Source organism: Topomyia yanbarensis, chromosome 2, assembly GCF_030247195.1.
Source record: "Topomyia yanbarensis strain Yona2022 chromosome 2, ASM3024719v1, whole genome shotgun sequence".
Lineage (NCBI taxonomy): Eukaryota > Metazoa > Arthropoda > Insecta > Diptera > Culicidae > Topomyia > Topomyia yanbarensis.
In genome coordinates, this window is record NC_080671.1 from 170,351,402 (window position 1) to 170,365,257 (window position 13,856).

A 13,856-nucleotide genomic window follows, 5' to 3' on the forward strand; every position below is an offset into this window, starting at 1 on the left:
TTCAGTATTACTCATCAGAGAACTCTCGAAAGTTGGCAAACCTCGTGGAGCAATGGGGAGCTAGGAAGGTGGCTACATTCGATAGTCCCGAAGGTATCGACGAAACCTTGGTTCAAGGGGATGGATGTGGGTCGTGACTTTATTCGTGTGATGTCCCGACTCATGGCAAACCATTACACGCTAGATGCACATCTCCGGAGTATTGAGCTCGTGGAGAGTGATATCTGCGCTTGTGGCGACGGCTATCACGATATTGAGCACATTGTCTGGGCGTGCACCGAGTAAAGTTCCGCCAGATCTCGGTTTATGGACACCCTCCGGGCCCGAGAAAGACCACCCAACGTCCCGGTTCGAGATGTGCCGGCAAGTCGCGATGTCCTCTATATGTCCCTTATATACACCTTCATAAAAACCATCAATTTAACTACCCCTTCTTATTTCCTATCATTCTCAGAAACGCTCTCTTCCACCTGTACCATACACCTACGTAGGTTTGATGGGACTGCAAGGCGACACAAAAAATCTCTGTCGAATGAGCCAACAAACACGGGACCTACAGTACGAACATCACACGCGCAACTCGAACTCTTTCCGATCTGCATCTGAGCCGTCTGGAGGAACCCCTGCCGACTCGAGGAAGAACACCCGGCCTTCCTGTACATAATTCTTCTTGTTGAAGGCCATCCGAGTCTACATCCTATGCCGTTGATCTCCCGATGCCTGAAACTGAAAGTTAATAACTTTCTTCCCTGCCATCTTTGTCCACCCTCCCTCCTCTGACTCTTATACCCAGAAGTATCACCCCTTACCCCCCCCCCCCCCCCATTCTGTCTCTTCTAGTTCTAACTTTTATATTATATAATCTCATTGAAAATGCCCAACTCTACTACCACAAAAAATAACTCTAATTAATCTCCCCGAATCTTTACAAAATTAAATCACGCTCTCTAGTTATTCCAAGTTTTAAGATAGTTATAAAAATTGTCCGCCTTAGTTAAAACTTATTTGCTTCAATAATCTTCCTGCTAAAAATGTCAAACCATATTTCCATAAAAACTAAATGACCCCTCTAATCTTACGAAAATTATATTACCCCATTGTGTATATGTATAGCTATAAATTCTCCTTAGATTAATTTAAAAAAAATCAATATGTAATCCCCTAATTTTAAGTAATTTGACATGTAAAACAAACCAAGATTGGCACCTTTAAGCTAACGCAAACCTGCCTTATCAAATAAACAAATTGAATAAAAAAAACAATACTAGCTATTACCCATCGCGCGATGCTGCGATTTTCAACGAAATAGGAGGAAAACACAATTTATTCCAAAGCGCCATCTGGCGGGCAGATAATCTCCAACTAATAGCACATACACACGCCCCATAACAAATACCTACTGTGTATAATTTTTTACGGAAATCGGTTAAGCCGTTTGCGAGTCTATAAATCATATACAAACAAACTTTGACTTTTATATCTATACAATATTGAAACACGCTCCTTCAAGAGCTTATGCAAAGTGTACACGATTTATAGTACGGTCTGAATCAGGCACGTAGCCAGAGGGGGGGGCTAGGGGGCTAAAGCCCCTCTCGAAACTGTCGTGTCCGGATGAGCGAGACGCCGAACTTCTTCCTTCAAAGTCAATCACACAACTGACGAGCTTTCTTCTGTTCGTTTAATTGTACGCTTCTCTTTAATATAGTCTCTCTGCTCTGCTGGTTTATTTCAGTATTTCTCTTTCTGTCTGTGTCAATCCCTACAGAAACTTTTCTGAAAAAAATATTTTTTTGCAAAATTTCGAGTAATCCTAAACAATTTGAATACTCAAGAACTGGTTTAAACATCTTAACGTGAAAATGTTGTAGAAGATATTATATAGAAGACTTTGCGATAAAATTGATTGCTACAATCATAATCAACAGATTATTATTTATGCAGGTATTCAATAAAACTTAAGCGGTTTGCGAATCTAGTCATGAGAGCCTATGGTGTTTTCATGTTAGCAAGAATTGCGTACGTATATAGTAGTATAAGACAAAATGTTTAAGGGGAGGTTCTCATTTAAAATTTGCAAAAATTTGACTATTTCCCATTTTTGGAAAGGTATTAGTGTCTACTATATTGTATTAAATGGCGCATCAACAAATTTCCTACAGGCCATTGTTCGAAGCAGCGTACTGACCGTCATGGAACGCTCTTGGCTCGATACGCGTTCATCAGGTAGAAGAGTAGTGTACAGGTCTCGCGAACGTATTGACGGCTTGATCATCGCAGAGTAAACGTGAGTTTTCAAACAACCACAGAAAACGGTGAAAAACGAAAAATGTTGGTCAAAATTTTTAAAATAACGTTTTAGTTGGCCATATTGGAATCACCATTTTCATTTTTTGCCTTTCTCAATAGAAAGGTATTGCAATTGCTCTGAAAACCGACTTTTTAACGGAGGCCCGGAGGGCCGAGTGACATATACCATTCGATTCAGTTCGTCGAGTTCGGCAAATGTCTGTGTGTGTATGTATGTGTGTATGTATGTATGTGTGTGTGTGTATGTGACCAAAAATGTCACTCATTTTTCTCAGAGATGGCTGAACCGTTTTGACAAACTTAGTCTCAAATGAAAGGTGCAACATTCCCATAGGCTGCTATTGAATTTCTAATGGATCCGACTTCCGGTTCCGGAATTACAGGGTGATAAGTACGAACACGCAGAAAATGTCGATTTTAATAAATTCTGCAATGAATGTATAAAGGTGAAAATTTTTCCAAAATATGACCACAACTGCTTCGATTTGTAGTATTAGGTCACTAACATCCATTCAAAGTCTATTTGGCCACATTGGCCACCATCCTCGGTTCCGGAAGCCCCGGCGGAAGTATCTAAATTCAGAATAACAGTCACATCGGTTTCTCGGAGATGGCTAGACCGATTCGACTAAACTTGGCCTCAAATGAAAGGTATTGCGTCCCCGTAAATGGCTATTTAATTTCATCCCGATCCGACTTCCGGTTCCGGAGTTACAGGTTGTGGCGTGCGATCACATAGCAAATTGTGATTCAAACCGATACTCCGTTGAAAGCAAAAAAGGTAAAAATTTCGCTAAAATGTCTCTCAAACAACTTAAATTTGTTGTTCTAGGTCACCGACGGCCAACCAAACTTTCGTTGACTACATTGACCACCATAGACGGTTCCGGAAGTGCCCGGGAAAAGCGGCCATCTTTCAAAATTTACGAACTCACATCAGTTTCCCTGAAATGGTTGGGCCGATTTTCACAAACTTAGTTCCTATGATAGCTATAATATCCCATCAGATGTCTATAAAATTTCGTACGGATCGCTTATATGGGTCCGGAAATATAGACTAAATCGTCCGGTCACATATGAAATTCCCATATAAGCCAGAACTCAAGATTTTTTTTAAAAGGGGGGACCCCAGGAAATTTCAGAAATCGAATTCGTATTTTTGATGCCAAACATCTTTAAAATGCATGAAACGTCGAGATTTTATGTTATCTCGAAAAAAATTTTTTTTTGTAAAAATCGACTTTTTGGGACTTTGCCGATTTCGCACCTTTTTTCAGTTCAATATTACCGTGGCTGTTTTTTTTCAAAATTTTAGAACTCGAACTCTTTTAATGAATATAAACAACGCACACATTCTCGTGATTCATGATTGAGAAAGGCACAATTGCACCGCTAGGTGGATTAAAATAGGTTTTTAAATTTTAATGCATATTAAGGTTAGGTTCAAATTCTTGTTTTTAAACCACAAATTCTTCTTTTGATTTTGGATGAAATACCACTTTTTTTTAGGAGGGGTCCGCTATATTGGACTGGTCATTTTGAATTATGAAAAACTGACTTCAGATTCGTGATCAGCGATGTCCAAAACACATAATTCTAAGTAGTATTGACATTCTACCACGAATAATCGAAAGTGTGCTCAATATTTTAAACGTGATTATCTCAAAACATCATTTTTCGAAACCGTGTTCAATTTCATTTGAAAACGGTTCAATTTAAAGCCTTCATTTTTTGACCTCTCGAAAGAAAACCTTTTTATTTGGAGGAATGACCCATAAAATCTACAAATTCTTGGTATTCACCGTTTCTAGTAAATCCTTAAAGTGGAAAAAGGGCTAAAAATCAATCTCAAAGTTTGCGTTCGCACCATTACGTCAAATCTGAAGTTTTTTACTCATTCTTAGGTCATTCCTCCAATAAATTTAGTTTACTTTAGAGCATTATAATAATGGTGTTCTAGATCGATCCTGAAGCAGCAGTCTCTATGCAGCTTTGGTATTTCACGCGCACCTAACCTTAGACAGAACGTTGCCAGGGGCGCCATTTTCGTCTTGAAAAAAATTGTAAATGAAGACGAAAATATGAGCGAATCCTAATACTAGTTCCTTCTATAATTTTGAATCCTAAAATTATTTCCTTCTAAAATTTTTCATTGGCCTACAAAAAAATCCAAATTTTGCTGACTTTTTGGTTAGTTGAATGAAAACCTCCCCTTAAAGTAAGCTACGTGATTCAGTCGTCTCTTTTGGTCGGATGCCGATCACATATAGATTTATTAGTCACGTCAATATGTATCAATTTTTGCTTCCATCATTCGCTCTTAGATAATTTTATCATGAGGAACCTAATGTGGCTATCAGTAGCAACATTTTAGTCGCTTTACATGATTGTAAATGTATTATGAAACAGCAGAGACGCCAAAACGTAATCAGTCTAAAACCAGCGGTGCTCATATCCAAGACAAACATAGTAGTCAAAAGCTGCGTCCGGTACCCTCGAATAAACTGCCAGCAGGATGCCAATATCACAGACGGCTTGTGATCCAGGAGTTGAAACAAGGAAGAAGATCTGAACAAAAACACCATCACATCATTAAAGATGCTAATAACGGCATCGAGAGTGATTTAAAGCCCATGTTTCTCCCAGATGAAAGATCTCCACGCAAAATAGCGGGTTGCGTGTGCGTGATCTGTCGGACACCCACTGAATAGGGCCAAAATCGGCACTACCCTTTATATAATTTTATTTTCTTTTGACATCAGCAGAAACTATGTACTGTTTCAGATGATACTAACAATACTAAACGCAATCTGTTCTGCAGATAATCCTAGTTGACATCCCCCTTCCCCAGGTTTTTTTCAGATGAATCGTAATTTAGTGTGAACCTTATGACTTACCGTAACTTATTTTATAAATCAAACCCACTTTTCTACAGGGATGGTATGTGGTTAAAAACAAATTAACAAAGTTAATTCGACTTACTATGCCATGCGGTTGCGAACAGCGTTTGGATCGGCTGTTCGATTGGCGGATTCACTTATTATATTGGTTGTTAGTCAATTGCACACGAAACTCGTTGATGTCGCTTATTATCATGACCGGTTGGTTCAGATTGGCTGTCAGAGGCTTACCTTAATCATGTGTTCCGGAAGGACACATTTCGATACCGATTAATGAGGCATATTAATTTACGTATCAGCATGTGTTGAATCGTGACAAACTATTTGTCAGGGAAAGCTGGAGAATTTCATTAACTGATTAAAAAAATTTCCCGCCAACCAAACCATACGAATCACAGAATTACCATTATGGAGTAATTACACAGAGTCCAGCTTATTAATCGAAACAAATTCTGAAAATTACTTTTTCATGGAAAATTATTGATTTTTATATTTTTAGTTATTTTTATAATTTCGTTTTTAATTCACGAAAAACTAAGTGCGGAATTAGCGTACTCAAGATTTTTTTCCTTTGTTTTGTGTTTTGAATCCATTTGATCAATGTTCCACATGGCTGTAATATGTTTTGAACGGCATGCATTCATTCGCATGAAGAGTTTTGATTGAGTATAAGTAACATAGGTGATGTAACATTTTGAACCTGTCTTTGTGTATGTACATTCAACACACATTATTTTTTCACAAAAATAGCCTTTTTACATTTTGTTTTAAAGTCATTTGTAATTGCTTTATAATTGTTCAATGAAGTCTGGTTCAGATATTGAGTGCTTTTTACAACAAATCTAGTATACGGCTCAGTCAAGAAGGAAACGCTTACTGAACCATTGATCTTCCCACCGAGCAGTGAATGTAATAGAATTTGTAATGAATCAAACCGATTCGAAACCAATTTAAATCGTATTTCCCACACCATCGCCTTTCAGAACACATCGCAAACTGTACCTAGTACCGACCGTCCAGTCGGCTACTCAAACTAAAATGGGTTCAGCATCAAATTTTGCACACCAAAACGAATGGTTACTCAGTCGGACTCACTGAGACGAGGGGTTGCATAAATTTGAAAAATGTGTCTCTACTGATTGCTTTTTGCAGGGCTGGTTTGTAACAGAACATTTGCAGCAATAGCAGGACTATGGGTACTAACGTATGGTCTGGAATTGCATCCGCTCACATATCGCTTTGGACATTTATTTTCCTCGTTTTTCATGCGAAAAGATTTCGGGATTTAATATTTACTCATTTGGGATTCTTTCGACTCTAAGTCTGTGGTTGGAACTTACATAATATAACTACACTTGCACTTCACTTATCTTTGATTCTTTGTACTAGCAAGACTTAATGATGATTGATGAACGGTGGTGGAGCTAGAAAGGGTGAAGAAGAGTGCCACCTCAAACGCCGTTATTAGGAAAGGTCCTTAGCAGGTCAGCCCATGGCGATTTGTTTATTACTTCAGTTTTTATCAAGAGTAGCTGCATCAAGATGCTCTTCCGTATTCCGCTAACAGGTCGCGATCCGAATCTATATTCACGCTATGGTTTTCAAAAGTTTCAGAACATTGGTCGTGCACATTTGTTAGTTAGTGTAACTTTCGTATATTTCGTATTTTTTGTATTAAATTAAAAAAAAAACATTTTTGAAGTACACAGATCTTCTCTGTGGTACGCAGAAGTTTGAAAACTTTTCTGTATTACGCATAACTTTCCGAAATATACAGTACTTTCTAAATTGTGGTAGACTTCGCATAATTTTCCGAGTAATTCACAGAACATCCATGTAGTCAATATACTTGCACGTCTAAGCTAGCTTTCGAACTTTAGTGAAGAGTTACATACTACAACGGAATCTTGTTAACGGTGAGGCTGCACTGCGAACTTTAGAAAAGGTCTGTCAGTTGCAGGGAATTTTTTCGGAAGTTCTGCAATCTTGAAGTATTTCTGCGGACTTTTGCAAAGTTTAGGGAACATCCTCGATCATCCAGAGAGTTTAAGTAATCGTTTTGCACTTCAGAACAGTTTTGCGAAATATTAGCGAATTTCAGAAAATTTCTACATTCTACAAGAGAGTTGGGCTATTTGACGAGTAGTAAATGAACTTCTGAACCTCAGGATGATACTGTAAATTTTCAAGAGGGTATGCGATATCGCTAGTTTAGAAGAAAAATGAAGCTGCGAGAAAAGGTATTTTCTAGACTAATTTTGGGTCGCTGAACACGAAAACAATATTCATTTTTTGTTCTGTAAACTAAGAATCCGCTGCGAAGTCTGTTGAAGCAGAAGGCGAAAATTCCTCTAAGGGATTATGCTGCCAAGGCTTTATAATAACAAGACGTTGATGAAATGTGTATCTTCTCGAGTTTGCATCCAGCAATAGTCACCAATCATGCCTTTGTCTCAGAAGCTCTTAAATCGCTTTTGAATTGCTGCAATGTCCTGATGGAATATTTCACCAAAGACGATACGCATAGCGACTTAGGAGTCCAAAGCTCATTTACGAGTTTAGCTACGAATCCAAACTAATGTTTACAAGCAGTAAGATTTTTTTTCGGTCAACTGGTTTCTGGAACGATTGTTAAATATGTACTCACCAGACAAAACAAAACTTATCTAACGAATATTTGCACATTTTAAAAAGAGCACTTAGTTGTACAATGAAAAAAACCGAAATAATTCAAATGCCGCAGTTAACAAACGCTATACAGGGTAGCAACGTGTAATGATACCTCATTTGAGAGCCACTTGTTACAACATCACGAGAAATCTGTGTGTGTTTATTGTAAAAAGTAAATTCCATTAGGGTCCAGCAGTTAATGAATTGCGATATCAGGGTTTTTGGGACGGGGACGACATGGTAGGTGACTACTGCTGGGTAAAAGTTCGAGAAGATTGTACCCAATACAAACGATAACTATCAAGTGTAGAAGATTATTCCAGCCGCAAGTGTGATTGTGCGAAAAATACAAAGTTACATTTTCTACTCAGTATTTCGTATCATCTGTATTTTTCATCCGATTTTTGTGACCATTGGCCTAAAATTTTTGTACATAGATTATATATCACATTAGATTCTAAGAATTTATATTAGGCTGACTATTCTACCATTCGTTCATCAACATCGTATTTCTATCTTCTTTTATTGTTGTGATTGAATTTAAACTGAATTTTTCTGCAGTCAATTTTATTGGACTCTTTCTCAAAAAGTATGCTACATAACTTTTTTCCGCGTGCTTTCATTCAAATTTACGATAAATTTCTACCAAGTTAAGTACTAATATCACGTTGTTTGAATCACGTCCACTTCAATTGAAGTTTTTGCCATTGTCGAATTTCGCGCCAACTAGAACAATTGTTGGCAGCACCGTCTCAGATTTTAATGAAACTTTCTGTACATGTCACAAAAAGCCACTTTGCATACTTTTTTTTATTCATTTCGTTTATTTGATAGGCACAAATGCGTTAGCTTGGCGGTGCCAAATTCTTTTGTTTTTACATTTTGGATATTTTAAAACTAGGAGGTTACAATGTTGAAATATTTTTTTTTAAAGAGAAAATTTTTACAGCTATCTTAAGACTAGAAATAAGATTCTATATACAAAAGAGGCGGCAAAAGATTTTTTTTTATGAAAAATTTTAAAACAAGGAATTCAATAGTAATAGTTTTTTAGGAAATATTTACAGTTATCTTAAAACTAACAATATAGTTTGGTACATAAAAGGGGAAACAAATATTTATGAAAAATTTCACAGGTGTTTTAAAACTAGGGATACAATTCTACTCACAAAATGGGGGACAATAATTTTAACAAAGAGGTAAAATTACAACTATCTTAAAACTAGGAATACGGAATACAAATTTAAACTTTTTTACCGGAGACTTATGCTTGGTCAAGCTATTCAGAGGGGGGCTTATTTCCAAAATCGGTGTAGAAGCAGTTGTATCAAGGACAGGGGAGAGAAGGCGTAGATGGTGACCGGGAGAGAAGAGCAAAACTTGCAACTTTCGGGCAAACGGGAGATCAACGAAACAAATTAGTACCTCAGTCTAGTAGGTCGGATTGGCGGATGGTATTCTTCGGACCCGCGGGGAATCCTTCAAAAGTCATCGGACCTCGAGTCACTCTCGCTTCAGTTTCCGTAGTGGTAAGGACGACGGCGGTTACATAGTGGCAGTCTGGAGCTGATCGGTTCCACAAGGCAGGAGAAAACTTCTAAAAACGAGAAATAAAAAGAGAGGGGCTAAATTGGGATATTTATCGTTTTTATGAAAGTATAAATAAGGGACATATAGGGGAAATCACGATTTGCCAGCATATCTCGGACTGGGACATTGGGTGGTCTACCTCGGGCCCGAAGGAAATCCTTTAACTGAGACCTGGCCTCCAAATACCTGGCGCATACCCAGACAACGTGCTCGATGTCGTGATAGCCCTCGTCACAAGCGCACAGACTACTCTCCGCAAGCTCAATACGCCGCAAATGCGCATCTAAGCTGTAGTGGTTGGACATAAGTATAATAAAATCCCGACCCACATACATCCCCCTGAACCAAGTTGATACCTTTGGGATAATGGAATGTAGCCATCGTCCAAGTTCACCATTGCTCCACGAGGTTTGCCAACTGTTGAGTGTCCTCTGACGACAAATACTAAAAACTTCGTTGAAGCAGATTGGTCTTTCGTATATGTCACCATTTAATGCACCCACCTTTGCTAATGGGTCGGTCTTTTCATTGCCCGCGATAGAGCAATGAGAGGGGACCCAAACAAAGGTAATCTGATAACACTTTTCAGATAACATACACAAGGACTTCCGTATCTTCCCCAGAAAATACGGGAATTGTTTTTTAGGCTTCATCGCACGAAGAGCCTCGATAGAGCTGAGGCTGTCCGAAATGATGAAGTAGTGATCTGTGGGCAGAGTGTCAATGATCCCAAGGGTGTACTGAATTGCAGCTAACTCTGCGACGTAAACTGAAGCGGGATCATTGAGCTTGAATGAAGCGGTGATAGAATTGTTGAAGATACTTTGCATACTTTGTTTTTTTCAAAAAATGACAATTTTTTTTAAATGGCTATAGTCTAAAAATGACAAATCCTACAAAAAATGTTGTAGGAGTGATTTTCACAAAATTTGTCAAATTTTTGAATAAAAATATTGAAAAAATTGTTCATTGACTCCTACACTGAAAAAAATTGATTTAAAAAAAATTAAAGTCGATTTACAAAATAAACCATTTTTGATTTGGATGAAATTTTGTTCCAAGGTAGGTAATTATGTTCCTCACCTACAGTCAAAAGTTCAAGGAAAAAAAGTTATTTAAAAAAAAAAAATTATTTCTCCAAACTGTTTTTTTTTCAGTGTATTTTTATTATTTTTTTTACTTTATCTGAAAATACTACAACTCCTTGAAAATATTTCCCCAAATGTTTATAGAGATCCGAGAAATAGATCGAAAGTTACATTGAAGAAAAAATTCCTACATTGAAAAATTGACTTTTTTCAATGTAAGAGTCAATGAAGAATTTTTTCAATATTTTTATTCGAAAATTTGACTAATTTTGTGTCATTTTTAGACTACAGCCACTTGAAAAAAATTGGTAAAAAAGTTGCAAGTATGCAAAGTGGATTTTTGTGACAAAGTCTTTACGTACAGAAAGTTTCATTAAAATTTGAGAGGGTGCTGCCAACTCTGAATACGATTTGGCGCGAAATTCGTTTATACTATAATAAGTTAGATGATTCCCGACATATCCCTCTCCTACTAATTATATCCCTTCCCTTCTCCTTCATGAAGTTAACATGAAGACAACATTGAACTCACGCTGATTAAGCTATATAAATATTATATTTTGTGTGTCAGTATCGACATGTTGCTTAGCAGGTTCGTGACAGTCGTGCAGTTATAACTGCTCATCATGTGTAATAAGAATGTAAAAGACACTTCCACAATGTTATATTGAACATAACCAGCCATTAAATCATAGTTTGGATAAATGAGAAAGGCACAATCACGTGGGATGCGAATCAATGTGAGATACCGAACTACAGTAAGATTCCGTTTTTGGCACGTTCCGTTTTTGGCATGCTCCCATTTTGGCACACTCCGTTTTTGGCAACATTCTTGTTGTACATAATAAGTCTTTTAAAACTGTGCAATAAATATTTTTTTATATCAATTGACATCACATTTGATTTTATTTCCAAACATGGAAGTCATATTAACCCTCAAAGGGGCAAATCATTTTTTTTTATTTTGTTAAAATTGTCTCATAATTTCAATTCATTACTGTGATAATTTTGAGATGTTTTTCGCAATGTTGTTTTGAAACAGTATTATGCATTTAAGGGTTAACTATATTGTACACTATGCGTGTTGTGTTTAATGATCACAATAAGTATAGAAATATATTATTTATGTATAATATAACTGGTAACAGTGTAACTAGTGTCTGGCGGAATCAATTTTTATAGTAAGACCCAGAACACTTTAAGAGTCAAGTAAAGAGGAATGCGCTACACTGCATAATAAGACCAGTTCTGGAGAAAATTTTCAATAGAACCTTAGTAACATTGCGAGCCTCTTTCTATTTGGATTACAACGACGTCAATACAAAACTTGGCACTAAATTTTCAGTACATATCGAAAGCTGACCATGGTGCGTCCCAAAGACGTATTTGGGAATACAAAACTGATGGCCCCCAAATAGTTTGGTTTAGCTTTGGAACATTTGTTAGTTTTTTTGGCGATTTTTTTCAAATGAATGGAATTAGGATGGTCCTAGTGGTTGAGGTGTTCAAAGTATCGACTGTTTAGATGTGTGAATTTTACCTGCGAAATGCCCTACAATATAATAACACAAATTAATTGAAGCAAGTTTGCTAAATAAACAAGGCTATCTATAATGGTTAATCTGTTATGATTTTTTCAAAGATATAAGGTAGGGTGGCTCTTGAAAAATAGGATTGCTTATATTATCTTTTGATGTGTTAATTTCTCGCAAATACATTGTTCTAGAGATTTCTGGAAATTTTTTTTGGAGCACATTTTCACAGTAGCACTGATGTTTCAATCCCTTTTATTTGGATAGTTGCAAGTGATTTATACAGGTTTTCTTTAAACCTAACTTTCTTCAAACATTGCAATTTGATTTTCAATCTATCAATTCCAATTGGAAGATCGACGATTGGTTAGTTATAGAGAACAAAATTTATGTATTTTTAAAAGAGCTATGTTTTGCCTTTCTCATATAGAAAGGTTATGCAATCGCTCTGAAAAACGTCAACCTAATCCCGGCCAATTTTTTTTTTGACTCGCATAAGGTTTCTGGATTTTAACAGGGGCGTAGTTGATGATTTACGGAGAGGGGTTACACCCCCCATCTACTGTTCACTCCCCTCCCTTAAAAATCTCCTTAAATCACCCCTCAGACCACCACCCCATCCAGCCCTCATACCCCTCCCTTTCAACCCCATCATCTTTAAACCACCACTATATCACAAAGCATACCAATTTAAGCTGGAGAGTCGTTCGTTCATGGGACTTTCGTCCTCCTCACATAGTCACCCCGCATGACAAAATGAGTTAGCAAGCAGATAACATTGATCTAATGCTGATTAGGCTAATGGAGTATGATATTTTTTTGTTGCAAGTGTTTCACCATCGACACGTAGCTCATCAAGTTCGTGGCTGGCATGCCATTGTGTATAAGTGCATAGTGTACTAAGAATGTAATGGACATTTCCACAATTATGTTGAACATAAAAAGCCTCCGTGCCATAGTTTAGAGAAACGAGAAAGGCACAATTGCACCGCTAGGTGGATTAAAACAGGTTTTTTAACAAAATTGTTCATTAATATTCACGAAAGAAAAGATAAAAATCCTAGGAGCGAATGTCATGATAATATTCATCACACTTTGAAGCTTTTTTTATTATTGTATTTTTTGCGAAGATTTAGGAATAAAACATTTATTTCTAGATATATTTTTCATAAAAAATGTTAAAATTCATTTTCTCAAGTAATTTTTTAAATGTCATGTAGCGCATCTACATAAGTTATAAAGTATAAATGTCTTCAGGACATGTGTTAAAAATATCAAACAAACAACTTTGCCGAAGAAAGTTTTTTTTATAGAACACCTCTGTTAAAAGATAGAACTGATCTAGATCAGTTTCTACTTATCTAGATCAAAACCAAAGTTGTCAAAATAATTATCATTTCCATTTAAGATACTTTTCTAAAGACACTAATCCTCCAGGATATATACCCAAGGTTCTAGAGGTTTTGAGCGTCGAAAGTAGCATTCTACCCCACCGTACGACGTCTGAATTTGATAAAAACATGAATGAAATTGAATTTTCTTATTTTTTCGTTCATCTCATTCCATATAACATATGATTAAAAATCTTTGAAACATTTTTGAAATCGTAAATTGAAAATCTAAAGTTTTAAAAAAAGGTTCCATTTTTGGCACGGTTCCGGTTTTGGCAACTGAAAAAATAAAATTGGTGCCGAAAACGGAATCCTTCTGTACTTCGCTACCGATATCCCAATGCATCCTTTAAATGATACATTAGGATATTGATA